Source organism: Myxocyprinus asiaticus, chromosome 17, assembly GCF_019703515.2.
Source record: "Myxocyprinus asiaticus isolate MX2 ecotype Aquarium Trade chromosome 17, UBuf_Myxa_2, whole genome shotgun sequence".
Classification (NCBI taxonomy): domain Eukaryota; kingdom Metazoa; phylum Chordata; class Actinopteri; order Cypriniformes; family Catostomidae; genus Myxocyprinus; species Myxocyprinus asiaticus.
The window spans coordinates 32,170,503-32,183,408 of NC_059360.1; positions in this window are offsets into that span (position 1 = coordinate 32,170,503).

Here is a 12,906-nt window from a genome sequence, read left to right on the forward strand (position 1 = left end):
TTGAAATAAGTAGTGAAAAATGACTTAAGTATGATTATAAACAAAATCTTGATAGTTACTGTGGGAATCAGTATTAATCTGGAATATAGTATATATTGTTGTCCAGGTGTAATGCTGTCTCTGTAACTCTGTAACTTTCACCAGTCATGAGATTAGAGAGTGTAAACATAGAGGCAAATATTACTCTCATAACAAAGAGAAGAGTACAGATATACAGAGGTACTGTATGTGTGGAATTAGCTGGTCTTCTGCATTAATTGGTCATAAAATGTTATCTCATCTTCGTAAAAGTCTCAAATGTGCTTAAGCTAACAACACACATACAATTCTAATCTTTTATGTCTTTGCTGAACACATCCCATTAAATATTCACAGTGCTGTGGAAAAAGTAAGTGAACCCTTGGATTTAATAACTGGTCGATCCTCGTTTGGCAGCAATAACCTTAACCAAGCGTTTCCGTTAGCTGCGGATTAGACCTGCACAAAGTTCAGAAGGAATTTTGGACCATTCTTCCTTAACTGCTTTAGCTCAGCCATATTCTTAGGATGTCTGGTGTGAACGGCTCTTCTGAGATCATTCCACAGCCTCTCTATTTGGGTTGAGGTCTGGCTCTGACTGGGCCACTCTAAAAGTTGGATTTTCTATATTGAAACCATTCTGTAGTGGATTTAGTTCAGTGTTTAGGGTCATTGTCCTGCTGCATCACCCTGCTTCTACTAAGCTTCATCTGGCGCACAGCCACCCTGACATTAACCATAGCATATCTTGATAAACTCGGGAATTAATTTGAAGGCTAGCTGTCCAGGCCCCAAAGCAGCAAAGCAACCCCAAATCATGATTATTTCTCCACTGTACTTCACCATCAGGATGATGTTTCATGTTGGTGTGCCCTTTTTAATGCACTGCCATGGGGTAAAAGGCCACCATGGGTATTTTAATGATATTGTGTAAATATAGGAACAATAGTTATAGGGCAAAATTTGTCAACTTAGGCAAATACTTTTGAGAAATCAAGATGCTTTTTTGAGTAACAAATTATATAATACTTATTTAAAATTACCACTTCAGAAAAGGGTTAACCATTTTCTGTTAATTTCAATCAATTTGCCATTTCATAACATAGGTATTTAATAATAAAATATGTCTCCATTGTAATTGGATCAGACAATGTGTGCCCTCGTTAAAAATGTTCCATTACAAATGTATTCACCCCACTTATGGAAAAATATAATGCGCCATACGTAGTGCTGCATGTTCTTCCCAAACAATTCAACCTTAGTTTCATCAGTCCACAAAATATTTTCCCAGTAGCGTTATGGAGTGTCAAGGAGGTCTTTGGCAAACTTCAGGCACACAGCAAAGTATTTGTTGGAAAGCAGCATCTTCCTTCTTGGTGTGCTGCCATGGACACCATGCGTGTTTAATGATTTTCATATAGTAGACTCATGAACATAGATGTTAACCAGTTCCAATGATTCCTTTGTGTCTTTAGCTGTTACTCTAGGGTTCTTTTTTTAAATTATTATTATTTATTTTTTTTACCTTCTTGAGCATTCTGCTGTGTGCCTTTTGAGTCATCTTGGCTGGACAGCCACTTCTAGGGAGAGCAGCCACAGTACTAAATTTGTCTAAATGGACAGATGAATGTCAAAGCTCTTTGAGATAACTTTGTAACCCTTTCAAGCTTTATGCAAAGCAACAATTCTTGATCGTAGGTCTTCTGAGATCTCCTTTTTGCAAGATATGGTCCACGTCATCAGATGCTTCTTGTGAATAGCAAACTCAAAATGTTTGAGTGCTTTTTATAAGTCAAAGTAGCTCTAACCCACACCTCCAAACTTGTTTCATTAATTGAATGCCAGGTTTGCAAACTCCTGACTCTAATTAGCTTTTGTTGACATCATTAGCCTAGAGGTTCACATACTTTTTCCAACCTACACTGTGAATGTGTGAATGGTGTATTCAGTATATGCAAGAACAATACAATAATTTGTGTTATTAGTTAAAACTGATTGTATTTGTTCATTATTGTAACTTAGATGAAAATCAAATTAAGACAATTTTATACATAAATGCAGGTAATTCCAAAGGGTTCACATAATTTTTCTTGCCTCATAGCTGTACTAGTCTTCCCTTTTTTCTTTTTTTGATTTACCTCTTTGTATTTGTTGCAATTGTCCAGCTCTGTCCAGTTATACTCTGCAGTGTGTCTCAATGAGACTTGCACCTGCTAATGATGGAGATGGGAACCGTTGTTACACTGCAATTGGGGAGTCATAGAAACAAATCCTGAATGACCAATGAAGTGCTTATCTTCCCCTGTCAGCAAGCATGGTTTCGGTTTCATCAGGATCGGTTCAGTCACCATGCTTGAACAAATATGCCTCCGGTTTTCATGTCAGAACTTCCTACTGATGCAACACAATGAAAATCTGGCGACCGCTGTGCCTTGTTTAAGCTCATACAGGCCTGCAGCAAAGTATTCTGGGACCCCTGACTGTATATTGCTCTGGGCCCATTTCCTATTAAAAAATAAAGTTTAGAATTTGTTGTGGGGCCCCCCTTTACCTGTGGGTCCCTAGAAACATTACCACCTTTCACCCCACTAGCTATGGCCCAAAGCTCATATGCACATTTATATTTTGGGGAATTTTAAGAGCAGCTTTAAACCTCAATGTGATTTTAATTGCATTTAGAAACTCCCTTAGTTTTGACTCAGTTATTACATTTTCTGTGTAATTCCTGCATTAGTAGGATACAGCTGGGCTAAAGGCACACTTTAAGTGCTTTTTCTGCTCACAATGTGTATCAAGATTGAAAAGAAACATTTCTTTTTATTGAATATTGATGGAGCAACATAATTAGTGTGAAAATAAATAATAACAGAAGATTGTTTTTATAAATATATATATTTTTTAAGGTGTCGAGGGAGCCTTTTACTTCACACTTGGTGTTAGTAAAAGTGACCGTGTAAATATAGGGGTAATAGTTGTAGGGAAAAAATAGTCAACTTAGGCAAATACTTTTGAGACAGCAAGATGTTTTTTGATTTACAAATTAAGATAATACTTATTTAAAATGATAAGTATTTATATTTATTTAAAATCCATACAGGGTTATCCATGTATGTTTATTTTAATCACATCTGATATTTCATAATATCTCAAGTTTTCTATAAACCAATTAATCTCCATCATAATTGGATCAGTCAATGTGAGCCCACTGAAAAATTTTCATAAATCTTTTCGTACCACTTTATAAAAACAATGTTTTATGGTGACATTTTTACCCAAAATACTATAATTTGACTTATTGGACAGTTGTTAAAAACTTTTAATATAATCACCTTAAACAAAACTGAAAATGACAAAATGGTATTTTAAATAAATTTGATGATTTCAAGGATTCTCATTAGCTACATAAATGTGCAACATTTTAAAAATGATTAAATAATAGATCTGATTACCTCAAAATCAAACTTTAGACATTGCATGCAAAGATCTCATGGATCAGGAATATTTTGCAGTGTATAGTGACAAACAGGTGTTAAGGAATCTACTGGGGTGGTTTTTGTTGCTGTTTAGTGTTTTGGGTGAAAATAAAATCAAAAGTGCCTTTAGCCCCGTTGTACCCTATGTCTACAATGACAAGAAAGCCTGTCATTCTTTTTGTCATTTTGGAAAGTATTTTCTCAATCTGGCAACTCCTCAAGTACTGTACTCTCTTGGACAGTACTATAAAACTAATCTGACAAAAAAATAAAAAAATAATTGCTGTTATAGCACAGCTGTGCTATGTTTGGGTTAGGTTTAGAGTGAAACAGGCAGTGGGGATTAACTGGCTTGGGTGGCAGGTTCTGCATTTCTTCCATATCTGATCAGCCCTGAGAAAGAACAAGGGTGTACCGATATTTTTATCAGAAAGTAGTGGCTAATCTCATAATTGACCTCAGTGACCTCTAGGTCTGTCATACCAGACTATTTAGCAGAGAAAAGCCACTTCTATTAAAATGAATGGGAGAAATTGGGTGCTTTTTTTTTTTTTTTTTTTTTTTTTTTTTTTTTTTGTGCATAATCTGAGGTAAAGAAGCACAATTTATGATTCCAGTGTTGTCAAATTTTACTGCTTATTTGAAATATATTTGATTCTCTTGACCAACCAGTTTTGAGATTTCAGTGTTCCCCCATTCCATGACTGGAAATAGTTTCCCTAGAGCATTCCAAAGATGGCCGCCAGTGGACTGACTTGCTAGAAAGACTTTGGTCGTACTCATTGTGGTTATCTTTTGTGGACAGTCAAAGGATAAATATGTACTGCATAACTTTTTATGAGTAAATCAAATGGGGTATATGAAAATGTTTACTAACTGTATAAATGTAGATGCTGACCTTAATTTTTTTTTTGCATAAGCTTTATAACTTTTGCATAAGCATTACAACTTTGCAGATGTAACAGTTGTCAAAACTTTTTGGAAACACATTTTCCTTAGCAGGAAGTTCAGCCAAAGTCCCTTTCAAGGCAAGTCAGTTGACTCGGTGGCCATCTTTGTAACGCTCCTGGGCAGCTATTTTCTATGTAAACAAGCGGCATAAATGTAGGGTTGTGGTTAGGTCTAATGGGGAAAGTACTGAAATATCCAAAATGGTTGGTCAAGATTACGATCAAAGAACAAATTTTAAATCAACAGTAAAATCTGACAACAATGGTATCAAAAAATTTGCTTCTTTAGCTCAGATCATGCTAAAAAAATGGCTATTTTTTAGGCTGGTTCAGCTAATACATGTTCTCGAGTTTATTGACAGGTGATGTCTGTATCTAAAAGGTGACTGGCCCTACCTGTAAGGTGGGACTTCCTTTGCAACATCCATTGGCCGTTCCAGTTTTACCCATTCATTTTAATACCAGTGGTCTGTCTCTGCTGAACTGTCTCTGGTTCAGCTCAGTCGACAGCATTTGTAGCATAATGTTGTTTACCGCAGAAAATATTTTCAACTCGTCTATCGTTTATTTAGAAATAGTGGTTACTGTGAGACACTTACAATGGAAGTGAATGGGACCAGTCAAACATTAAAATACTCACTGTTTTGAAAGTATAGTCACAAGACGTAAACATGATATGTGTTAAATGTGCTGTAAGTGATTTTTTTATGTAATGGTATGCAGAAAATATTTCCTTTCCCTGAAAGATATCACTGAAATAAATGTCCTGAGATTTCTCACCTGTCTCTGTGACCACACTAGACTGTGTAAATGGCAAACAAAAATGTGACCGCGGGCCAACACATTCTTTGATCAGCCAATGAGAAGGCTCAGTCTCAATGTTATCTTTGGAGAGTGGTGTTTTGGAAAGAGGGGGTGTGTCTAATTTAATGGCACAGTCTAGTGGAAGTTCCAGAACGGCTAAATAAGCTTCCAGCACCTTAAAGATGATGCTAGTGTGGTTAAAACCTCTGTTCTACATGAATTTAGTGAGATAAAATCGCTCATGGGTTTACAGTATTGCATTGTCAACGTCAAGTGTATTATTGGATATAACTTAACACTGATAAGGTTAGAAAGGGATTTTATCACAATAAAATCATGTTATTGTGTATACATCATGTGGCTATACTTTTAAAACAGTTTTTAACATTTATGTACTGGCCCCATTCCCTTTTGTTGTAAGTGCTGGAACCAAATGGCAATCAATATTATGCCACAAATGCTGTCGATTGATCTTAACTTGTTTTGAACCCGAAAAATATATAACTGTGAATGTGTAAGAAAGCAAAAGAGCACAAGAGTGTGTCATATGCCAACTATGGGAAAAGAATTTGCAATATATGGACATTTTAATTCTGAGAGGACGGGTGAGTGTGTGTTGGTGTGCATGCTCTTTCATTTTTAAAACCGGTTGATTAGACAGAATCCCAAGGGGAAAGGATTAGAGGATTATGGCGTGTTTTCCCCAGAGACGATCTGCCAACATCTGCCACAGCCAAATTAATATAGGGCTCAGATAACAGATACCAACACTTCTCATATCAGCGTTGAGGAGTGTGTCCTCTTGGTGAACCTGGCTTACTGTCACACATCTCATACGTGCACAAAGGCAATCATAAAGAGGTTTGAAATGGCTTAAAGCCGACCCCAGATTATCAAAACCGCTCAGAAACTTTCTCAGTCTTTGTTTGCATGACACATATTAACACCTCATGGTACAAACACACACACACACACATATTAATACCCAATGACAAACACACATGGGATAAAGATAATGCCGCTAATGCACTAGAAGTGAATGCATGCGCTTGCAGAGATATTCCCAGGTTTATTACATTTAAAGCCATAAGAATCATCAGCATGAACCAATGAGTAAGGACTACTCATTATTAAGACACAACATAAGACAGGAACTGTGGGGGAAGATGAGCTGTGGTTTATTATGAATGTTTAGTATTTGAGAAATATCATGAAAGATGAAATAGGTTGTCATTAAACTGCAAATATTAGTGAAACTGATAAGGACACAGAATTAAAGGTATAGTTCACCCCAAAAATGAAAATTCTGATATCATTTACTCACCATTATGTTGTTCCAAACCAGTATGACTTAGGCCACATATACACACTAATACATTTTCGTTTGACAACACATTAAATTCCCTATGTTAAAGGTGCAATATGTAACATTTTTCATGTAATAGTCGCCTTTTTTTTTGCCAATGTGTGAACAGCTTGTAATGCAACTTAAAAAATTAGCCCTTCCCGGACTTCCTAGGTTGCCTATTAAAGCCTGTAGTCTGATTTTCATTCAAAGGGAGCGGGTCGCTTTTGCCGGGAAAATCCAAAGTATGTGACGTTTATGCGCGCTCCCGAGAGCCTTGCCTCAGACAGTAGCTTCTCTTCTGCAATTCAACAGCATCAACAAACTGCATCACTAGGTAACGTTATCTTAGAGATGGAATTCAGCAAACGTCCGGCTCCCAGCACAACACCGACTCCTACACAAACTCAGAGTAAGTGATCGTGGTCGAGCAAAAACTAGAGTGAACATCGGCAGGACATTTGATTCCTGGAGGGACCTTCGTTTGGTTTTGGGGATCAAAATCGTCCCTGAACTGGCGTTCTTCTTATTGGACAGGTAAATTTACATAACTGCAAAGCATGTGAAATATAGTTCCATAAGGATTGATCTGTGTAATTTTAGCTAACTTGATCTTGCCTGCTAACGCTGACGAATTGCAAGCTACCTTGCTTCGTAACTTTCAAATAAGTTCAATTGCTGATTCACAGTGACATAATGTTCATCTGTCATTAGCAAGGTAAACTACAATAACACATGAAATGAATGCTAGACAATGTTCAAGATAATGCAAAAAGCTCCATTCATTAGTGTAACGTAACTTGGTTATACAGAAAATATAGACATTATATTATTATAAAACAATAGCGCATCGATATATCAAAATGACAGTTGTGATGGAATCACATCAATACTGAATTGTCAACATATTTATAATGTACAGTCTATTTTATAAACAGCTAGCGTCATCATGCACCAAATTTAAGCTATTGATAAATCTGGCTAGCTAGCTAATGCTGACATAGGCTATCGTATAAATGCAGTCAATGTATCATGCAAAGAAAAGTGATTACTTCAAACAAAAGTCTTGCATAGTCAGACCTATATCCACACTTTGTTTTAGCCCTGTTCCAGCACTGGAGAGTCAAATATAATATGCAGTCTCAAAGTTTGTAGTAAAACAATCATAACTGTGTAATTTTAATTATGCTACCTGTACATTCCATAAATATCTATGACATGGAATGTTTTTTTTTGTTGTTGTTTTTTTTGCATGTATGTCATTTTGTGGCAATTTTCTGTTTACTATATATGACTTTACATGTAAGAAATGTGTAAAAATGGACATGCAAATATGAATTTTCTGTTTACATGTAACTCATTGCTACAAAAATAAATGTACTATATACATACAAATGTGCATATCCTACAGTACTGTACAGTACTGACTTTTCCCAGTAAACGTTTACCTACTGTTGAAATCGGTATCTAAAAAGCTCAGTGTGTTACACAATAGCATTCAGCTAGACAAAACTGGCATTCTTGTATAGTACAGTATGCAGTCAGTGTCAACAAAGAAGTAGAACAAAAATGAAATTTGTATATAACAAATATTTCCAGGGTTGACTGCCATGGTGAAAAAACATCTAAACATTTTGACTAATATGGCTCACACGATGACAAAAAAAACATTTCATTTTGGTGGCATTGGCCAATTTACTGACACAATAACTAGGTTTTGAAGCATGAATTAAATGTTTTGGGTGAGTTACTACAATTTGCAGACATGCAATAGAGTTGTGATGTCCCATAAAACAGTTGTGACAATTGCACTTACAGTTTAGAGAATGTTAAGACTGTTTAAAAAAATGAGCCAAAGCGACTGAGAAAAACTGTAAGATAACATTTGTTAAATTTACACTCCTAAATTTGCGTGCTGCGTAAATGTTTGCATGTGAGCCACGTGTAAAACTGTGAGAGTGAAAGTGTAGGTGTTTGTATATTGTCCTCTGGTTCCATCTGGCAGTAACAAAGCAGAAATGAAACATAATACACTGCAGGGGCTCAACCAACAAGAAAATGGCAGAAAGTGGGTCAGATAGCTGAGAGGCAGTCTGTGAAAGAATGTGTGTAGCCACAGTGTTACATAAGAACATGAGCACACCTCCTAACCTTTTAGTGTTCAGGAATGAAAGGGTTGATCTGAAATTGCATCTCGTCTTCCTCCCTCAACCTGCACCCAGAAAATGTCACCTTCCTATATGTGTTTGGCGGTGAAAAAAAAGATGATGCAACATTGTAGTAACACCCAAACAAAGAGATCTAGTGCTCCCACACATGCAGTTACTGCAGATAACAACCACAGCTAACCTCCCAACAGACATAAGGGGCATGCATTAAAGGTTGGACATAACCAAGTGCAAAACATTTCTGCCATCATAGGATAGGGTAGACTAAGTACAGTTGTAACATTGAATATTTTCCCTCTCATGCAAGTTGAAACATTCATTCTCAGTCTGCACATTCACATTAGCATCCTCTCTGCATGGGACATTTGATAGACCTAGTCTATATTAATACAAAATTATTGGAGAACATCTGTTTAGGAGGGTGATTTTTTCAATGTATTACTCCTTTCTCATTGTAAACAAATCATTATTCCTGACCGACCATGAAAAGAAACTTTCCGTGTTGTAATTATTGATTTGTCTTCTTTGAATAAACATTTTGGGACATGCTAGGAGGATGTAACGTAACTGAGAAAATCAGGCAAACATGCAAGGTGATCAGTGGGAGACAGTTGTAACACTGCGTTACAACTGTACCTATGCCCTGAAACATGGTTGCCTTGTCAATTAGCTTTTATTAAGCCAGAAAGCTTATAAGCAAGCAAGATAAATGAATGAAATAACTGGTTGAAAGCCAGCCAGAAATACATTATATTGTGACAGACAGACAGACAGACAGACAGATAGACAGATAGATAGATAGATAGATAGATAGATGAAAACCAAGAGGAGTTCCAGCTGATGTGTTACACCAGTGTTGGGTGTAATCCAATCAAATTGTAAAGCAATTAGTTACTGTAATCTAATTACTTTTTAGTCCAAAATGTAGTGTAATGCATTACATTTTAAATTCTTGTAATACAGTTATTGACTTTTAATTAATTAAATTACTGGGGGCCTGGGTAGCTCAGTGAGTAAAGACACTGACTACCACCCCTGGAGTTCATGAGTTCGAATCCCAGGGTGTGCTGAGTGACTCCAGCCAGGTCTCCTAAGCAACCAAATTGGCCCGGTTGCTAGGGAGAGTAGAGTCACATGGGGTAACTTCCTCGTGGTTGCTATAATGTGGTTCGCTCTCAGTGGAGCACGTGGTGAGTTGTGCGTGGATGCCGCGGTGGATGGTGTGAAGCCTCCACACGCGCTATGTCTCCGCAGTAACACATTCAACAAGCAACGTGATAAGATGCGTGGGTTGATGGTCTCAGACACAGAGGCAACTGAGATTCATCCTCTGCCACCTGGATTGAGGCAAGTCACTATGCCACCACGAGGACTTAGCATGCATTGGGAATTGGGCATTCCAAATTGGGGAGAAAAAGGGAGAAATTTTTTTTATTGAATTACTTTTAGGTACATTATAGAGTTATGCTACAATTTATTGTGAAGGAGAAGTGTGAGGTGCTGAGTGTATGACTTGTGTGTAACAATTAACAAAGAAATATAGACATTATTTTGAATTTGTTGAGCAGAAAAGTGTTTTAGAAAGTAACTGAAAAGTAAAGTAATTAGTAATGTGATTACTTTCCCAATTAAGTCATTAGTAAAGTAATCTGATTACAAAAAATGATTAGTAATTTGCAGTGGATTAGTATTTTTAAAGTAACTTACCCAACACTGGTTACAACTGATACATTTCCAAGCATTTTATTTTGTTGGTTGACATTTAAGGGCATTCAGGGCTGTAGATCATGGGGTGAAAGGTGATAATGATTCTAGGTGCCCACAACAAATTTTAAACTGTATTTTTTAATATGAAAGGGGCCCAGAGCAATATACAGTCAGCCTAGAAATTCCTTGCTACAGCCCTGAGGGCATCTCGTGAAAAAATTGCATGTTTTTTCTGGTAAGTCTTTGTGCAGTATAGCAAAAAGGAAAAAGTGTTACAACTGTACAACTGTTCACACTGTCATGTATTGAAAATGATTGTACAAAAGAGGTGGTAATATTGCAAGAGAGCAAATTTAAAACCTCTTGAAGATGTCGGACATGCACCCCACCTCATAAAATGCAAACAAATGCAACCATTACAAAAGCGTGTGCAATACTGTTTTACGTATACTGCCTGTTGCAGCAATTAAAACTTGGGATGGGGGTTGGCTGACCCTGGTGCCCCCTCAAAAAAATAGGTGCATGACAATCCTGCTGCCATAGTTGGAATCTTAAAAGGAGGGTGGATAGATTATACTTGCATGGGTCACATCATTCACTAGTAATATTGCTGTGGTTTGATCTACGTATATTCTTGAGACCCATGATGTCAGTGCATTTGAGATTAAAGTCAAAGCAAACCTACAAATAAATTATTCTGCTGCAAATATTAGTTTATTGAACACTAACCAAGCAGGGGGAAAAGTCCCAATGACAGATGATTTATCCTTCACACTTATTCTCACAAAGTGGAGAGCACTTGTGGAACAGGCACTATAAAATAACTCCACAAGTCCCAAGACCTTGTGTTTAAAGATAAATGAAAGTTTTTGGAGCCCTGTTATGAAGTAAAGTGCATTGCCCTGACATGTCCTGGGGCCATTAATGAGAAATGGTAATAAATTGGAAATAAATGGCAATATATTGTGAATGACTGGCATCTACTTGGACTAACCATGCAAGTGTTTCCTAGGAGGCTCAGGATGGTTGCTGTAAACCACATGATTGAAATGTTTAACAGTTAACTGAGCATTTTCAATTCAGTCGTTATTAGGTATATTGATGTCATAATGTGTTAGTGGAATTATGTATATTTATTTAGTGCCATATTTAATTTTTGATGGGAATGAAAACCAGGCTGTGAGATAGACTACTTAGTCTCTTCAACGGCATGCACTGTATAAAGCTGGTCCAAGATCACATTACATTGTCACAACTCATGTTTTCTGGAGTTTTTTTGTCTAAATAAAATTTTTGGAAAGATGTTTTGAAAGATGGGAATTAACCGCTAATCCACCCACGACCAAAGTTGATCTGGAACATCTCCTTGAAAAGCTTGAAGATCTTGAAAATAGAAGCTGCAGGAATAACGTTCGAAATGTTGGAATTCCTGAGCATGAGGAGGGCAGAGATATGGGGAAATTCCTATACGAGTTTTTCCTGAGTCTGCTCGACATAACAGGCCACAAGCTGGAAATCGAGCGAGCTCACAGAGTCCCAGCTCACAGATTTGCTGAGGCCCAGATCAATTCTGGCCAGATTTCTGAGATCATCCGATAAAGATCTTGTGTTGCGCCATGCGAGGAGCAAAGGGAAGCTTTCTTGGAAGAACCATAATATTTTCTTGTTCCTAGACTTTGCGAGTTCGACAAGAGAGAAACGCGATCGGTTCAAGGAATGTAAGAAACTCTTACATCAGAAAAAGATCTCGTTTGCTCTGATGTTTCCGGCCAAACTGAGAATAGAAACGAAGGTCGGTCGCAAAGTATTTACATGTCCCAATCAGGCAATGTCTTTTATAGAATCAATGACTGAGTAAACCATTGGATGTTTCTCATGTGAGTGGGCCTGACTCGCTGTACTAACTCTTGAGGAAGCTGGGCGACATTTTGGATTTTTTGCGTTGTCTCCGCCGAGCGGCTGGAGTTTGTTTTGTGAAGAACACTTTTCCTTAAAGAAACTTTTGCATTGATAAAAGATTACTTTTGCATTGAAGTTCCCGGACAGATTGAGAGTGGACACTACAGAAGACCGCAAAATATCTACATGCTGCTCACACAAAGGATGTTTTTTATGAAGTCGACGGATTATGTAAGTCATGGTATATACTTTTATGCAACCTCCGAGTGAATTGACTCGAGCACCCGGGGAACCGGGATGCCGGTTTTGTTTCTTTTTGTATTGGTTCTGCCTAGCGGCTGGAGCTTGTCCTGTTGAATAACATTTCTTTGGAACAGCTGTGGATTAATCTGTTCGTTCTTCGTGCTTATTCCTCCTGCTGGCTGTAGTTTGTTTTGTTGAGTTTTTTTTTTACGAGACATTGGAATGATTACGTCATCCGCTGAACTCATAACAGCCGGCTCACTGAACATTCGTTTGTCTGTCCGAGGAATCTGAGCGGT